Genomic DNA, 12353 nt, shown 5'->3' on the forward strand with positions numbered 1-12353 from the left:
TTGTTAGGAATTAGTGGCCGTAGATGGATGTTCATCAAACAGGCCTGTGTAGGTTTGTCGCAAACAACCTCTAAATCATTAACTGCCCCACCAAGCAGAGCACAAGCCTCTCTAATGAAAACATGTTCTCTAGATTATGGTGTAGTAATTCTGAAAATAAAGATGGCCACTGGGGCTGGGCTTTGACAGATCTCAGTAGATACATGAAAAATATATATTGATATGACCACTGACTTTTAGTATGTTGATCAAAAAACCTACCACACAGCAGTTTTTACTTGCATGTGAAGTACATGCTGGAATCCACACAAACTTGAGGAAAGTGATGAAAAAAACGGTACAGACAGTAAGGATGCATAATATCATCAGTGTGACATCAGTGTTTGCTGATACTAGCTTAAAAAGTTAAATATTGGCAGATACCAAGATATTTACAGCTGTTACACAGCATAAGTCAAATAATTGCCTTAAATATCAGCAAAACGCACAAAGGTACCAACAGGCCTAGGGCGCCACACACTCAATGAGTCCCATCGTAAGCCCTGAATATTTTGAATGAAGCCTTAAACATATAACAACTACCAGACTGTGTACTTCACCGCTCTTCTCTTAGCTCTGCTTGACTCAGCCTCTCTTTGCACTGGAGACACTTGTTTTTTTTTTTTTCAATAGAAAAGGTGTGCGTATATCTGTATTGGCTGAAATGAATATGGATATTTTGGCATATTGGTTATTTTCAAAAATCCCTTATCATGCCTCCCTAACCTATAAGATTTCCAACAAATTGACAACAAATATGTAAGGCCGGATTACTGCAACGCACTCCTCATCAGGATCCCTGGCCAGAGCCTTAAGAGGCTTCAATACATTCAAAACAGCACAGCCAGGATCCTGATGAGGGTGCGAAAGTACGATCACATCATCCCCATCCTCAAATCACTCCACTGGCTCCCTGTCCCACTCTGGATTGAATTGAGAAATGAGTTTCCCTCCTCACCCACCAGTGCATCCATGGACATGCCACCCCCCCACCTTAAGGAACTCCTCACCCCACAGACTTCCTCACGGACACTCCGTTCCACAGGCACTTACCTCCTCAAACCCCCAAAGACAAAGCTCCGCACCATGGGGGATCGGGCATTCTCTTAAGCTGCTCCCAGTCTGCGGCACGCCCTCCCAGATGACCTGAGGGCACCACAGACTATTGATGCTTTTAAGTGAGGGACTAAAAACCTACCTCTTCAGAAAAGCTTTTGACTGAACTCACTCACCTTGCTGTTGTTTTATCATTGTCTATTTGTTATGTGTTCTTATCTGTTTTTATCTTGTTTTTAACCCTGTAGCACTTTGAGATTTTCTTTAAATGTAAAGTGCATTACAAATAAAACTTATTATTTTATTAAATATGTGTCCCTGGCCTGTCCACAATCTCCTCAAATACCAGAAATATCCATTCCCTCTCCCCCTCTCTTTCTACACCTTTCAGAAAATGTGTGCTGAAACAGGCTGTTCTCAGATTTTACACCTAGTGACCTCACCAGGGGCTTAAGCACCCGCCCCCAGGTTTGGTTGGCCCTCCCCCGCTTGGAGGAAAGTTCCGCCCTCCTCTACTGATCCTCTCAGCTACCAGATGAGATGCTGGATAGCTCAGTGGGTTACCCTGCTGACTACGGTCTGGGAGATTGATGGTTCCAATCCCAGTTTACACTTTGGAAAAGAAATGTCTGTAATATCACGAGAGCTGCATCCATTTCCTGAGAGGGGTGTGGTCAGGGGCGGAGTCAGACAGCTTATTACCATTTAAAGCCACAGAAACGGCTTGTTGTGTGTAGGGCTGAAGCAGAGGGGTTTTTAGACATGCAAAAATCCAATAATGAAGTGTTTTTTCAGCAATAAACTTCACAGACATGTTTTTGGGACCTCTGAGAAAAACTTAAACTTGTCTTAAAAGGGTAAAATATGTCCCCTTTAATGCATAGTATGTAAAAATTACACCACTATGGGGCTCTCAACCAAAACAATAGCACAATATGATTAGTACAGACCTTTTTTTGAATTGATGACTCTGTTCAATAAAACATCACCACAAAAGGCGTATTTACCGAACAGAAAAACATAATTTTGTTTCATTCATAAATTTCTCATAATGAGGGAGAAATGCATTCGCTGGAAGCGGTCCCAGAATGTGCATGTGTGCAGAAAGCACCGCTAGAGTGCCGCATGTGCACCCTGTGGCCGCTTTCAGTGTGGAAGTGCACTTTTCAGTGCATACCTCCATCATTATAAGAACTTGATGAATGAAAACAAAACTTTGGTTTTCTGTTTAGTAAATACACCATATAAGGAGCCATTTTAATTGAACAGAGTCCTCATTTCAAAACAAGAAGTGGTACAGAGAAGAAGGCCGCGGAGGTAGGTGGCGCCGAGCAGTGCTGGTCTTAACTTGTTGGAAATCAGAGCGTGGGGGATTTCCATGACACCGAGGCAAGTTTGGCGATTGAATTTTCAACCCAGGGCAGCCGAAATAAAAAGGCATGTCCTAAAAAACTAAGAATTTCTCCAGCTTCAAAAACTTAAGGAAAGATCTGAGATACTGTAGTAGCTCAATTAAAAAATATTATTCTCAAATTAATATAGACGTTTCACTGCAGAAATTATACATACTGAACTTTAAGGAGATCTTGATCATATGGATTTATTATTTGTAATTGGTTTTATTACTTTGTCTGTATATTCTGGAGAGGAGGTGACCTTTGTGGTTAATTCAGCTGCCAGTAAAAACCTGCTGAACAATAAACACTGAAGGATTGTTGATGTAAAAACATTTTGTGCTCCTTGAAAAAGCTAAGCTAATGTTAGCATCAGCTATGTTCTATGTCTAATCCCAGTGGGTAAACTTTCCCGATGATTAAAGCCAAAGAATAAAGAATATGGCTAAAATAGAGATTAAACATAAACATAATACATACATAATAAACACAAAATTGCCTTGAAAACCTGAGAGAATGTATTTTTGGAGGCTTCCCTCTGTATCCTGGTAGCACATGTGGCACTTTTTGTCCAAAAACTTAGGTGTTAAAAGGCCACAACCACTTTTGTCTTTATAAAAGCTGGAAAATCTTCAAAGATTTTTTAGCTTTAACTACAACACCGCAAAGCAATGATCATTTTCTGAGAGGCCACAAAGTAGAGCATTATTCACAGAATGTCAGCATCACTTTACACAGCATTTCCCAAAAAGAAATGTGACTGTGCCCACTTAAAACAGCTCTGTCATGGAAACTGTGAGAGAGTTGTGATGGAAAGGACAGGAGCCTGCTGGTGGAGAGAGAGTGGGCACATAACAGGGTTAAAGGGTGTGTATGTCTTCCATCGACAGCCAATCTATGCACCGCTGCCCCACCCTTATGGGTTTTCTGTGACTAAAAAAGGTAAAAGGAGAATATAATGATATAAAGACATGATGACTTCATCCTGGCTCTGACCATTCAGCTTCTCAGCAGCTTCCAGACAGCACAAGCGAGTGAGTGAGGCTGGAGAGAGAAAAAGAAAGAGAGGGACTGAGAAAACAAGGGTGGGAGAGGAAGAGAGAGGAAAGCAGCATGTTGGCAGAACTGTGAGAAATAATGGTGGGGTGTCGAGGATCTGGACAGAGTAAGATAGAAAAAAAAAAAAAAAAACTTAATTCAAGTCCAGCCTCCATAGGTGACAATGGCCTTTTCAGCTGGCCGCTCTTAACATCTTATAACACTTTTACAACCAATGTGCTTCACAAGAAACACAAACCGGTTATTACTGTAGTAAAAGTATTCACATATGAAACTGTACAACAGTTTAATTACATTTCTCTTGTAAAAACAGCTTGTTCCACATCTACAAGGAGACAAATCTTTGTGCACAAAGAGTGAAAAGTGGCTGAGAATCCAGAAAACTTGGGTTCAGTGAGTTCATTCAAGCATTTTGCAAACATGGTAGCTCATCCTTGCTGTCGGATTTATTTAGCCTTGCAGTTTTAATTTAAACAGGAAAAGTACGTATCATCTTATTTCTTATGTTACATTTAGAGATGCTCATTCACTCTGAAATGTCTTTTTATCCTGTGAATTTTTATTTCTAAGTAAAAAGTCAATCTTGGCAGAAAGAAAAGATTGTTGTTCGTAAATATCTGTTCAAGGTAGCATCTCTAACAATGACTGGACACATAGGTCAGGATTAAGGGCTTCTTTAAATTGGTACAGATTTTTTTTTAATAAAACTTTAATGTGTCCACAGGGTTGTGCAGAGGTGGGTGTTAATTTGTGCTTTACAGCGTAATTGCTATGAACAATCAAAAAATAATGTTTTGCTACTTTAATTCACTGCTTTGTTCTAACTAACACTAGTCCCTCCCCCTGTCATTACATACTCATTCTGCTATAAATAAAAGCAGATTTTTAGTTTAAAAAAATGTCTGTTCATTGTCCTTTCAGGGTATTAAACACTTACAAAAGTGCTTTAAGGAAACACGAACGCAGACAAACTGTGTGTAAACAGAACTAAACGTGACATTCAGCCATGTGGACGTGTGTGAGTGTGCTGTTCTGTGAGTGTGAGTGATGAAACACAGGGCTGATTCAGGTGCTGCTGTTAGGGTTCCTTGTTGCAGCGAGAATGGACAGAGATGGAGGGAGTAGGGACGAAGAAGGAGGCAATTGAGAGAAGGTCTGATCTGAGGGCAGATGATGAAGGGAGGTAAAACAGGAAAAAAAGGAGGTGAAAAGGATATTTTAGTGCAATGCATAAAAGTGGATTTAAGGAGGGTTAAAGAATTTGGAGAGATGACAGATAGAGGGGAAGGACGGGTGGGCGCAGATACAATAAAGGAGAAGAAGAGTGGTAAAAGTGAAAAGAAGGGGGAGGGGGGAGAGCCGGAAACAGCAGTTAATGACTGAGCCCGCTCTCTCCAGGGTTCCTAACGAGCTGCAATTACTCTGCAAACACACATACACCGTGTAAATCTCTCAATGTGTGCACACTTGGTGCTTGTGTATAGAAGTCTGAATAGACACATTTCATGTGGTGTTTAAACAGATGCATGCAGTGAAGGACAAAGTACGCAACTTCATGACTTACGTCAAAGCACAGAAACTTCTGGTCAAACAGTCCACTACGATACAAGTAAAAGTTGCTCTGTCAATGTATTACTTTAGTTTAAGTACTAGAAAAAACTTGCTTTAAAATACTGAAGTATTTAAAGAACTATTAAAAATCTCAAAACGTTTGACAGCACAGGAGTGCAATCGAGATTATATGCATGTACATTCAGAAAGGGATAAGAACCACTCTTTTCAAATGCTCATACTTGGGCTTCAGACACAGCCATGGGTACTCAGGTTGATAATCTTCATCCGTCTTTGCTGTAGCCATCATTACCTCCACTTTGTGTTTGCCCTATATGGAGAGTTGTGTTTTGACACCTTTCTTTTCTCACTGTTCTTTATATTTGTAAATATGAGCTAGTTGTAAACAGAGATGTGGTAGTTAGGTTTTTGTCGTATATTGGTGACGCCTGGTAGGAAAACTACATCTCCCAGTGAAACAGATCTTGGGTCGGGTGCTCCCCTTCCTTCCATTTCTTTGCAAAGATCTGCTGATTGGGGAATTAAACACACCTGCTACCTGCATCTCACTCCTACAGGCACAGATGCTCTTCCGTCCCTGCAGCAGTGTAGATGATAACTCTACTGTGCTAGTTTGAGCTTAAACAGTTTAGCACAGTGTCTAATGTGCATTACTGTACCACCTTCCTTACACCCTCTCTCCAACCAAAACAAAACCTTAACAAGAGAAACCAGATCAAGGTAGCAACTTGCTGGAGCTGGCTGTGCTCAACAAGCTACTGAGGGAGGATGCTGTCATTGAGTCGTAGACCCCTGTGCCCAGTGGCACCTGTGCAACCATAGCTGTGTTACACGCCCCTGGTTTAATGTCCAGCTCCTAGTTTTGTTTCTTTCGTGTTTTCTTCACATTGTGGTACAGTGGCAGCAAGACATGGATGTGTCAAATTTGCACTCTAACACTTGCAAGGTACATGCATGGAAACTAGGCCTGCAGTCCGCACCCACACATTGATCCAAAAAAAAAAAAAAAAGAAACAAACCCTTCACACTATCTAGGAAAAAAAACCTGTATGTTATCTCAAGATGAATTTAATCAGTGACAGGTTCCCCTTTGCACCCTCCTTGCAGTCAAAATTGACTCAAAAATGAACCTAAGCTTTTTGAAGCATAATTACCTCTGCCAAGGAGGTTATGTGATCGGGTGGGTTTGTTTGTTTGTTGGTTAGTTTGTTAGCAACATAACTCAAAAGACATGGACAGATTTTCATGAAATTTTCAGGAAATGTCAGAAATGGCATAAGAAGGAACTGATTAGATTTTGGGACTGATCCGGATCACTGTTTGGATCCAGGAATTTTTTAAAGGATTCTGTACAATTGGGAGAGAGGGCTAATGGCGGAGGTCTGCGCTGTTGCCACTTTACACCAGGAGATGGTGGACATGAGATACTTCAATCCCAGCAGCATGTTTTTGGTGTGTTTCTATTCAAAGTTTTGGAGTTTATAGAGTTTGAAAGATGCACACCTAGACGAGAAGATGAGTCGGAGCGTAACAGAGAGAAAGACAGTGAATTGTAGTGACAACACTCACAATGCTGGGAGGAAAAGAGGAATATTCACCCTCTGCCATGACTTTCCGGTGAGACTGTGGGTGCTTCCGCCATGACATTCCACACGTAGCGAAGCCAATGCTTTGCCTCACCGTGTCTACACCCCACCAGGGGAGGGAGTAATCAGCGAATTACTATATTATTATATTTATATGAAATAAACTTCTGTTCAGGATCCCTCCGTCAAACTGGACAACCAGTCCCATCTTGTGACTAGAGATGTCATAAACTTATCTCACATACCTTATGAGTGTTGGATCTAAACACTAGAACAGGTTAATAAGTTAGTGAATGTGTAAAAAAAAACTGTTAAAAGGCAGACGGACTACAGCTCCTAATGCCACAGAGCGATCGCTAGCTTAAAGTCATTCAGAACACTGATCCAACATTTGCCATCTTCTCTAGTTTCAGCCAAAAGACACAGAACTCTTCTCTGACGCTCTTTTGTCCTTTGAGAATAACAAAACATGCCTTAAAGTATGGCTTTTAAGGCACAAAACACAACAAAATGGCTTTTAACCACATTGTTACCAACTTTTCCTGACCTACGGCCATTCAATCTGAGGGCTTGTTTTCCTGCAGGCACGGCCACATTGGAAAGCAGGAAGTGACAATGCACTGCTCTTATTCATGGTCATGGTCCGTTTAAAAGAAGACCAGCCCCTTTACCCTCTTTGGTTGTCATGTGCTTCAGTGAAGAAATGTGGCACCTGGATGCTACATTACAGACCTGTGAACACATCTGCTTATCCACACATCACGTGACATACTGTGGAGAGTTATACACATACAGTGCTTAACAAATTTATTAGACCACCTGTCTCAGAGACCATCCAGCATCATGAAGTGCTTTAATGCGGACTCTTTATTTCTTAATGAGCTCTCCACGTCTTACCGTTTTGAACAGGAATGAGGAATTTCAAACTGAATTCACCTTTTTATACCCAAATCTGAGCTGGCTCACTGGGCTTCTCTGAGAAGTCAGAAATGAATCAAGCGTAACATTCAACCACTAAAACTCATTTTTCTGTTCAGGAATGCAAGTAAATAACTATAATTTGACATATTAATCAAGAAATAATAATGCGCTTTACTATTTTTTCACTTTTTTGTAAATCAGTAAATTGGAAAATTCATGGATAACAATAATAATGACATTTTAGCATTAAAAATATCATTTGGGTTAAAGAGCTTCTACAAATTGGTGTATTAAACATTGCAGAAACATAAAAAATGGTTTTGGTTTTACCAGTTTTTACCAATGCTGTTAATTTAGGGCAGCTGTGGCATAAACCTTACTTTGGGTGGTGGTCTAATAAATTTGTTAAGCACTGTATCAGCATCCACATCAGCACATACACATATAACCACAGGTCTATGGCTCCCCTTTAATAGTCAATAGTTCCTGTGGTCCATGAAGATTCCCAGTCAAGCAATTTTTTATTGGTTGATTTGACATGCAGGACTAATGCCTTCTGGGTAGCATAATTATATTGCTAAAGTGGGTAGGTTTGCTACTGGAAGCAAACTTCCACAATAAAGATCCTTTCAGTGATGTACCTCAGACACAGTGAAGCTCGTGCTTTCTGAGTGAAATTACAGCAGTCAGCAGAGAGTGTCCAGATAAACTCAGGTTCAGGTATTGCAGCAGTGGAATGTTCTGTGATCTGCTGCACCAATAAAAGCATATTCTTCAGTAACACTGCCAAATAATATATGGCCTTTCTTTACTAGTGGGTTAGTTTTCCAGCAAGCAGTTATAAGGTAGCTAGTTCAAAGCTAGCATAGTTTAACTAAAGAAACCAGAGATCTATTAGGGGGGGATGCGATACCAATTCTAAAAATTAGCAAGACGTGTTTTTGTTGATTGTGACACATTCATTTCTGCCTTTTCTGATAGCATTTCTAACAGAAAGCTTGCTTCATAAATGTAAACACACAGTTTAGAATTTAGTCTGTTTTTTATATCTGTAATGTAGGACTTTTGCTGGTGTTACTTATTAAAGTCTTATCAGGCCAAAAATCAAATACCCCTGTGATGCTACACATTAAAATATTTACTGAGTGTGCACAAGTATGACAATGTATTGACCAACTAACCAAGTACTAACAGCCAGCAGGAACTTCATTTCCAGGGAACAATTCAAAGAAACTAACTGGGAAGTCAAGAAAAAAGTTTTGAAAAAATGTTCAAAATACATCTTTTGGGGATTTTCTTTACAGCATGTCCACACTGTAGGACGCAGTAAGAGTGTCAGTCGGCCAGTAGAACATGTGGCTGTGTTCTCAGTTAAACTATGAGCTCTTTTGTGTGTGTTTCCTTGTTCACACACACTGAAGCCATAAATAGTCGCTGCTATCAGCAGTGTGGGCATTCCAAGACAGACCAGAGTAGTATCAACATGCAAGACAGATCTGCTTATTGGCTTTTCTCACACGCTGATCGAAGGGAAGGAGGGGGGAGGGAGAGGGAACCAGGGCAGAAAAGGAGAAAGGAAAGAGGAAAAGACTTTAGGCATCAGATCTGAATGTTTCTGTCACAGTGTGGGCAGGGGGCCCTGATCTGCATGCGTAAATCAAAAATGAAGCTCAAACTTATACAAACTGGTATAAATATCTCGATAGAAAGAACAGCACAAGAACTCTGCTTCTCTGCTCAAATAAAAACATCTGATTAAAGAATCTTGTGTCAGCTCTGGCTCGTCACTTACTTTGTGCTCAGGATGTTTGTTTCTAAGTTTGTATGAAACAAAAAAGAGATATTACATAACTCACCGATTCATTCATATGCATGCAATTTTGTATAAAAATGCAAATTTTAATTTCCTGAAATACAATATTAGTTGCTGTCTTTGCCCCTGCTCTTTTCACATTTTGTGTTACTCTCTTTACAAAACAGTACTTTTTTGAGGGGTTTCCTATTCAAAATGCCTGATGTTTGCTGAAGGTTAATGCTCAAAGCGTAATTACTCATACTTACATAGCTTACAGCTTAAACACTGACCACATCAGCCACATTTAGACAGATGTTCTGTTATCACAGGATCAGTGGTGTAAAGGAGGAGTACTGAGGTTTCTGAACACTGTTAAGCAGGAAAAACACTGATAGTAAAACTTTGGGATATAGCCACTCTAACACCACCTTTGTTCTTTGAGCCGCCGTTTTTGTAGCTCCAGGTTTTAAGCCAGCAGTGATCCTGTTTGTATTAGCGTCAGAGTAATGTTGGAAGGCTGAAAAACACCAGATTATAAAAGCTGAACAGTCTGTGCCTTTAGCTAATTGTCATGATGGTGAATGCTTCTTTGCTACCCTGGTTCTCACAGAATGAGATTTTATTCATGATAGTCAATGATGACAGACCGAAAAAGCTCAGAGGGTTTGTGGAAAGTGACAGAAGAACTACTTGCCATCATACCCTGGGGGAGAATTAACAGCAGGTGATAGAAATTAACCTTACGACTTAAAACAACAAGTCTTCCCCTCACCACCACCTACCATGTTCTCTGTAGATAAGAAACCAACTTCTTTCCTGAACCTGAGTCTTTTCTGAATGAGCTAACAAGACAGGTGTGATGAATGCAGCACAAATACTGGTCCATAATATGATGCTAGAGTTTAAGTTCAGTGACTCATAGCTTCAGATGCCACTTAGATGAGAGCAGGCAAAAACCCTTCAACTTAAAGTGAACATGTAAACTGCAAAACTTAAAGCCTCAACATAGTTTAAACAGATGAGTAACTAAAAATACATCCCACTCGATGTTATTATATAGAAATAGCTATAGAAATTCGAGCTTTTGTACCAAGCAATAACTGCGTTCAATTCTATCCAATTCAACACAGTTCTGCATTTTAACAGGGGTCTTATGATGAATGACTTGCTTTTGGGGTCAGTCTCAAGTGGTCACTTAGGGAACTGCAGATTCTGAATACATTGCACAGGTTTGTTTTCAGCCTCAGCTTTTGCAATATGAAAAGAACAAGGCTAAAAGGGGGCAGGGTTATTTCATATGAGTAAAAGGATAGACAGTGGTAAGAGTTAAACAGGTGTGTTTTACATCAATATACACTTTAAGACATCAGTGTACAAAGACACAGAAGAATCCTGATCTAAAATGCTGATATACTCGCAGACACATAAACACACATGATCACACACAAAGTGAAAAATGGAGGTTGTGGCGTTTTAATAGAAGCATAAAAGGGTTTTTAAGGCTGGCTTTACTAATGGTTCATTGAGAAAGCTCTGTTGTTAAAGCCCAATAAGTCTTTACTGTCTGGCTGCTGTCTGACCTTGGCAGCTCCACTGAGAGGACAGCGACTGTCACACACAAGGACAAACCTCCACTAATTCAACTGGAAAAATATTGTCAGGTACTAAACAAGTCCACCTCTTTCAATACACCTTTTTGCCTTCTTCCTCTCTCTGCAGTGTGACTCTGTGAGTAGGGCAAAGAGTTTGTAAAATGGAGATCCATAAAAATTGTTTTCATGATATGTATTTTACTGTTCAGTCTAACTAATGAGATTAGTAGCAGAAAAACTAAGACAAAGGATACCGTAGTAAATGAAACTGCTAGAAAGAACAAAGGATATGAGCATCCTAAGAAATATTTGGCATCAGTTCAACAACAAAGCAAAAATCTACATCCTGTACTAATAATAAAGTACAGCATCAACATATTATTCCTTAGACAACATAGTTTCTGTAACCAAACCTAACAATAATGATCTCTGTCATCAGCAACATCAGGGTATTAAATTTAAATTTTATGGTGAACATTTTATCAAACAAAATCAGAGCAAACACTGACAAAAATGTGGGCCTTCTTGTGCTACCTAAAACCTTAGAAAGAGCCATGCATGTCAATGTTAACTTTATTAAACCAACATTGATGTCTTGTATATTTATTGTTAATGTCCCCCCTTATAAAAACAAAACTTATCACAAAAGTCACAAATGGGGAAACTAACTAAAACTGCACAAAGAACAAAAACTGAGTTGAAAACAAAATGGGTTGTGGATTTCTAAAAGGTGGCAGGGGAATAATGGTTTCCAACTGTCACCCACTAGTTTAATCAAAATGATAGACAAACTTAAAAACTGACCCACAACAATAATGGTGGGAGTCACACAATGAGGGGTAAAGACTGATTGATGTTTTTACACACACTCTCATAAACATACACTCAAACACAAGTATTCTTGTTTTTAACCCCAAAACAAAGAAAAGCCAACTGATGAGGTCAACCTTTCTGGTGCTCATAGTCAACTGAACCAAACACCCAACATACTCCATCTATAGCCTCCTGGACCAGCTGATGACCAACAGCCATAATCTGGGAGCAGCCATCACAGGTGCACCAAGTTCTCTTAATGAGAAGAATGAATTGTGATCTGGTTTTGTGGGGAAATTTCACCAACTTCCTAACAAATCTAGCTATTCATAACATTATCATGTATTAAAAATACCGAAGGGTTCTACATGCTGGAGGAAAAAAAAAGTTTCTCATGTAGGCAGCCATTTATTGTGCAATGCATTTTGGGTAGTAATGTCATCTGGCTGCAAAGTTCTTCATTTCCACATCTTTTGGAATTAACTCACCTCGATCTTCCTTACAGTTATTTCTTCCCCTATTGTCC

The 12353-nt window shown here is 39.8% G+C and overlaps 1 protein-coding gene across 4 annotated transcripts in view; it reads right to left on the reverse strand.

Moving 5' to 3' along the window:
- The window catches only part of wwp2 (WW domain containing E3 ubiquitin protein ligase 2), an 81828-nt gene that overhangs the window by 24807 nt on the left and 44668 nt on the right, over window positions 1-12353 (reverse strand). The gene's annotated exons all lie outside the window — the stretch shown is intronic.

This window comes from Cheilinus undulatus, linkage group 9, assembly GCF_018320785.1.
Source record: "Cheilinus undulatus linkage group 9, ASM1832078v1, whole genome shotgun sequence".
In the NCBI taxonomy this organism is placed as follows: Eukaryota; Metazoa; Chordata; class Actinopteri; order Labriformes; family Labridae; genus Cheilinus; species Cheilinus undulatus.